Source organism: Nomascus leucogenys, chromosome 22a (genome assembly GCF_006542625.1).
Source record: "Nomascus leucogenys isolate Asia chromosome 22a, Asia_NLE_v1, whole genome shotgun sequence".
Lineage (NCBI taxonomy): Eukaryota > Metazoa > Chordata > Mammalia > Primates > Hylobatidae > Nomascus > Nomascus leucogenys.
The window spans coordinates 79,822,661-79,829,454 of NC_044402.1; the positions used below are offsets into that span (position 1 = coordinate 79,822,661).

General features: G+C 38.7%; 1 pseudogene; it reads right to left on the reverse strand.

Moving 5' to 3' along the window:
* Positions 1–4,145: 4,145 nt before the first annotated feature.
* LOC100602444 lies at positions 4,146–5,344 on the reverse strand (annotated as a pseudogene).
* Positions 5,345–6,794: the final 1,450 nt, after the last annotated feature.

The window sequence follows — 6,794 nt, forward strand, 5'->3', positions numbered from 1 at the left end:
GGACTGAACTTCAAGATCAGTGCTTTTTGTTTCTTTAAAAGCATCAAGGAAAAACTGGCCCTGACTTTATCTGTTCCCTACAAATTATTACCAAATTAAAATTGGGCAGAGACAACAAAGGAGACTAAGCAAACTTTTCTTGGCTACCTTTTATTGCTTTGGCTTTCCTTTTCTTTTTCAGTCCTTAACGAAACTGAGAGTAAGGTCACGGAAGGAATTGGGGAAGGTCTCCAGCATGAGGCATTTAGTTGGCAGAAGTTACAGAAGGATCATTTGTGTGTCCCCATCTAGTGGGAGGGAGAGCCCTGGGCAAGGATGTAGGGAAGGAAGATGGGCAGGATAGGCTCTTATGGACTACAGATGGACCAATATGTATTTTATGACCAAAAATTATTTTTAAATTGTTAGTTCAGCTAGAATACAGTTTACATCCCTGAGGCTTGTGTGTATGCATGGAGTATTTCTTAAATAAAGAAATAATATTTAAAAATGAATGACAGCCACACACAGTAGCTCATGCCTGTAATCCCAGCACTTTGGGAGGCTGAGGAGGGTGGATCACCTGAGGTCAGGAGTTCGAGACTAGCCTGACCAACACGGTGAAACCCTATCTCTACTAAAAAAAAAAAAAAAAAAAAAATTAGCTGAGCGTGGTGTTGGGTGCCTGTAATCCCAGCTACTCGGGAGGCTGAGGCAGGAGAATTGCTTGAACCTGGGAGGCAGAGGTTGCCGTGAGCTGAGATTGCACCATTGCACTTCAGCCTGGGTGACAGAGCGAGGCTCTGTCTCAAAAAAAAAGAAAAAAAAAAAAAGAATGATTAAATTCAGGTTCCATGAAGGTTTCTTACACAGAGATTAGGTAAGCAGGCAACCAAATCAATAGTTGCTTTACTTTCCATAGTCAGATAGTCAAGTAAGTTGAGTGGAAAAAACTCAGTCAATCATATAGAATAACAACAACAACAAAATCAGTGTTGGATTCAAGAAGAGTTCTTTTTTGAGAACAGTTGGGTTAAGATAGCTTAAAAGAGCTGAGGAGTTAGAGGTGGAAAGATGAGAAGTATTGATTTCAAAATTTTTTGGCCGAATTGTTTTGGTCTGGTCATTTATCCAGAGGGCAACTGTTTATTTTTACAGAGGTTTCTGGGGAACAGGATGTTGAAGGGATCAGGGTAATGGAAAGAAATCATTATTTTTGTGTGTGTGTGTTCCCAGGAATATAAGGTAGCATGCATGGACTTCCTCTCCCTAGAGTGTAGCATCATGGCAAGAATTTGCCAAGTAACTCTAATTTTGCCACATAATTAACCGACTTAAACATATCATCCCACTTCAGATCCTCCAAAGTAACCTAAAGGATTTACAGCTTTTTCTGTCTGAGGGATTTAAAGTATTTTCTGACCTGAATTCCTAGTCTATTGAGGATTACTTTGATGATTTCTTAAAAGTAGGATTTGTGTGTCTAAAAATCCACAAGATTTCAAGAGAGCTAACAAATTCTCTGGGCCCTCTTAACTACAGAGTGCCCAGGTGCTTTGCTGGCAGAGCCAGCAATCATACAAATATTAAATTAGAATCTTGTCAGAGAAACACAGAAAAGGAACTAGTGAAATTAAATAAGACTTTAGCCATATATACTCAATGAAATTATAATGCTGGCATCAACAAAAGCATTTTGCCCTTAAGTGTTTAGAATTTTGTCTGTATAGACACCAACCAAAGGAGTTTGTCAACATAGCTTGTCTTCGTAGCTCTAATAAAAAGCTTAGGTTAGTGAAATAGGTATCAAAAGATTTGTATATCACCTTTTTTTTTTTTTTTTTTGAGATGGAGTCTCACTCTGTTGCCCAGGCTGGAGTGCAATGGCGCAATCTTGGCTCACTATAACCTCTGCCTCCCGGGTTCAAGAGAGTCTCCTGCTTCAGCTTCCCAAGTAGCTGGGATTACAGGTGCCTGCCACCATGCCTGGCTAATTTTTGTATTTTTAGTAGAGATGGAGTTTCACCATGTTAGCCAGCATGGTCTCGACCTCCTGACCTCAGGTGATCCGCCTGCCTCGGCCTCCCAAAGTGCTGGGATTACAGGTATGAGCCATTGTGCCTTGACCCCATCACCTTTTCAATTTTGTTGTTTTTGAAGTATTTATGAAATAAAAATCAAAAATGTATGGAGATGGTTGAAAAATTAAAAAGTACCATAAACCTGAAATGAAAAATAAGTCCCAGACCCTTCATGTCCTTCTACCCAAAGACAATTTTTTGACTTTTTTTTAGTGTTTTCTTCTATTCTCAAGTCCTTATTTCTAAATCACAAACATACTTATTTTCTCAAGTTACTAATTTTAGGCACTTGGCTCCCTTATACCACCTTACCCCTCCTCCTACCATTGCCTATTATATGTCAGTATTTTTAAAATTAAATGTATACCTAGTGTAAATTCATTATAACTATAAACATACTATTTATTGTGGGGCAAAATCATATATATATACACATATATATACATATACATACATATACATATGTGTATATATATATATACACATATACATATATATACACATATACATATGTGTATATATATATGTATTATACTATGATACCGTTCCCCCCTTTTCAGCAGTGTTTTTACCTTATCAAATTTTTTCACATGTAATACTTGCTATCCGTGTATTCTCCCCACACTGCCCAAGGAGTGCTTCAAAATGCTCCATAATATCCACTATTCTACTGAATAGCTTCTCCATAAAGATATCCAGTTGAGGTCTCTCTGCCCTCTCACTCCACTATGGGCTGCAGAGTCAGTGATCTGGGGCTCCTCGTGGCTGTGCTATTGGGTTGGCTCCTCTTTTGGTTTGACTTCCTGACTTTACTGGAGTCTATTCTCCAGTAGAAGGGTGGTTCCCTTTGAAAGGGTGCATGGAAGGTAAAGTACACTCTGCGTTTATGAATACCTCTTCATTCTGTCCTCATTTTCAAATAAAAATGTGGGACTGAATATTATTTTGCCTCATCAATCATTTTGTATGTGTTACTCCATTGTCTTCTAACTTACAAAGCTATCTCTTTTCTAAGTCAATGCCATTCTCAGCCTACAATCTTTTTAATGTGAGCTAAGGTTTTTACGTGGAGATTGTAGTGTCTTCTCTTTTCCCGTTGGTGTGCACTGATGTGGGTCTTTTTCTAGTCAATGTGTTAGGCATTTGGTGCCCTCCAATTTTTTCCTTTACAAGTTTTAAAAATAGCTTTACTAAGATATAATTAACACAGCACACAATTCATTCCTTTAAAGAATATAATTCAATGATTTTTAAGTATATCCATGGCTATCTGCAACCATCACCAAAGACAAATTTATAACATTTTATCACCACAGAGAACCCATACCCTTTAGCTCTCAAGCCCCTATTCCCTATCCTCCTCATCCCTAAGTAATTACAAATCTACTTTATGTCTCTATAATTTTGTCTGTTTGGGACATTTCATGTAAAAGAAATCATATAATTTGTAGTATTTTGTGACTGGCTTCTTTCATGTTATTAAGTTCTTCTGTGTTGTAGCATATATCAGTACCTTATTTTCTTAGGGCAAAATAATATTCCATTAAATAAATATACCCTTTTTTATGTCATAAACCCATAAGTGAATTTATTTATATTAAATGAAGATTGTAGCCTGGATTGATACAAAGCAGTAAAAAGCACTACTCCAACCTTTTTCCTGTCATGATCCTCAGTGCTTAACATGGACAACATTAAAGGCCTGGTACCCTAAAGGAAAGAAGGCAGAGGTTATGCAAAGCAATTGAATGTAGGTAATTGCTGCAGCAGATGGTTAGTACTAAGTCCGGCCTATATTGCTTGAGGGCAAGCAGCCATTGGTGATTCCTAAAATGTCCATTGGTGTTAATATAATAGTTTAGAAATAAATAGTGGGAAGCCTCACAAGCCAAAGAAAAGGTGCTTCATCTGTCCAGAGCCTCTCCCAACTAGAGTGTGGGATGAGGTTTTTAAAAGTGCTCAGCTCTAACTGCAGTGGGCTCTCAGTCAGATCCTATCAATGAGGTTCACAATGAAGCAAGATAAATCCTTAGCAATAAAGGTAATTCTCCACGAGTGATGAACAACTTCATGACCAAAAAGTAGTTTTCCAAAGTCCCTTTGCAACAGAGTCCAGTGATGTGGCCAGAGGCTCAGTTAAGATGGATCCAATTTCCTTGTCTTCATGTCCTGGCCCTTCCTATGAGATTCCCAGTTTCCTGTTATACATTGGTCAGTGCTGTAAGTTTGGAGGTCTCAAGGTCCAGATTTTACTTGTGGTTTCTGACAGCAAAGGCTGTGTGGAGTCCTGTTCTGGGTCACCATCTGGTTGTTCAAGGCTGGTGTGTCAGAGGTCTGGGGTGGTTTCTTCTCTAGACAAGGCTTGACCACACCATCCCCTGCATCTGGAGTCACATCCCACATTTCAGAGTTGTCTCCAAGAGTCTCCTCAGTCTTCTCAACTGACGGGGAAAAGTGTGGACTTGCTGTTTCTCCATCTGCTCCCAGAACTGCTGCTGCAGCTGCTTTTGCCAGAACTTCTGCTGGTACGTGGCCTCTCTTGCCAACAGTGGATGAGCTCAGAAGTTGGGAACCTGCAGTCCTTGTCCCCCTGAATCACGACGTGGCTTGGTCTGCAAGGGGAGGTCACATCTTGAAGTTGTGGGTGTCCCAGGGCCATGTTCAGTTGGCAGCTGTTGTATCTTGCCTCTTCCACAGATGATTCAAAATCTTGTCTCTTTGCTTTAGTTTAATCCACTTCAAGAGGCAACTGGTGTGGAAGCTTGTTTAGTGACCTCAAGTAGTCTGTGTCCAGAATACAATTTCCAAGTGCATTCCGAAAACTCCTGGGGGCTCGCTTCAGCCCGTCTGTCACCGCCTCCTTCCTTGCCTTCTCCAAAGATAAGGCCTTGGACTTGAGGCCATAACACCATAACCCACAACTTCATGATATGAACCATCCTACAGCTGTACCCTCACAAACGCACAGACTCCCATGTAGAACTTGCCATAGTTGAGGGCAACAAAATCCACATTCTGCTGCATAATGGAGTGTGCCCCACTGTTGTAAACAAACATGTCATTGGCCATATTAATTACCCAATGACCCTCAATGTAACACACCTTCTGGCCTCCTCCAGTCATGCGCTACTTATGTATTCTGGGCCCAGCCTCTGCCTCAGGGCCTTCTGAATGGCCTGGTACTCTTCTGCTGTGTACTGGCACTGTCCAAAGCATACCAAGCTACCATGAGCAGCAGTATGGCTGTCACGCTCTCCAAAAATTGCTTCCTCAGTGCCAGACATCTTGATTCTGGTTGACCTCTCTGGCACTGCACAGTGCATGCAGGTAGCTCAGTCTACCCTATTTTGTTTATCCACTAACTTGTTAATGGTCATTTAAGTTGTTTCCACCTTTTGGCTATTGTGCACAGCGCTCCCATGAACATCCATCTATACATTTTTGTTTGAATATCTGCTTTCAAATACTTTGTGTATAAACCTGAGTTTAATTGCTGGGTCCTATGGTAATTCTATGTTTAATTTATTGAGGAACTGTCAAATTGTAGCTCAGAGTGGCTGCACCATTTAAATTCTCATCAGCAAAGTACAAGGGTTCCAATTTCACCATATCCTTACCAACACTTATTTTTTGTTGTTTTAAAATTATTATTATAGCTATCCTAATGGATGTGAAGTGGTGTCTTATAGTTTTGATTTGCATTTTCCTAATGATTAATGATGATGATTATCTTTTTTTATGTGCTTGTTGGACATTTGCATATCTTCCTTGAAAAGATATCTATTTGTGTCCTTTGCTTCCTGTTTCTTCCTTTTTGTTGAGTTATAAGATATTTTAAAATATGTATTATTGGTGCTACATCCTTACTAGACATACAATTTGCAAATGTTTTCTTCAATTCTGGAGATTGTTTTTTCACTTTCTTGATAGTGTCCTTCGATATACAAGAGTTTTAATTTTTAGGAATTCAAATTTATCTTTTTTCTCTTTCATTTCTGGTACTTTTGGTGATATGAGAAATCATTGTTAAATAAAAGGCCATGAAAATTTATGCATATGTTTACTTCTAGGAGTTTTAGCTTTTATGTTTAAGTCTTTGGTCCATTTTGGATTTTTTTTAAAGATGTAAAGTAAGGGTCTAACTTCATACTTCTGCATGTAGCTATTGAATGGCACTGGCACCAATTGTTGAAAAGATTATTATTTTCTCATTGAATACTCTTGGCGTCATTGTCAAAAATCAGTTGATCACAGACACACAGTTCTATTTATGAACTCACAATTCTATTCCATTGATTTGTATGTCTATGCTAGTGCCAGTACCACTCTGTCTTGATTACTGTTGCTTTGTAGTAAGCTTTGAAATTAGAAGGAATAAATCCTCCTACTTTGTTAGTCTATTTTAAGATTGATTGGGCCCTTCTGGGTTCCTTGAAGTTCAATGTGAATTTTAGATTCAGCTTGTCACCTTCTACAAAGAAGCAGCCCAGAGTCTGACAAGGATGATGTTGAATCTGACGACTAATTTGGGGAGTATAGCCATCTTGCATTTTTAAAATTCATTTATATCTTCTTTAATTTCCTTCAACAATGTTTTGTAATTTTGAAAATATGTGTTGCACTTCTTTTGTTAAATTCATTACTAAGTGTGAATTACTTAGTGGCCTCTTTCAACTTGGAGACATATCCTTCTGTGGTAGGAAATTTTATCATTATTATTTCTTTGACCATTTC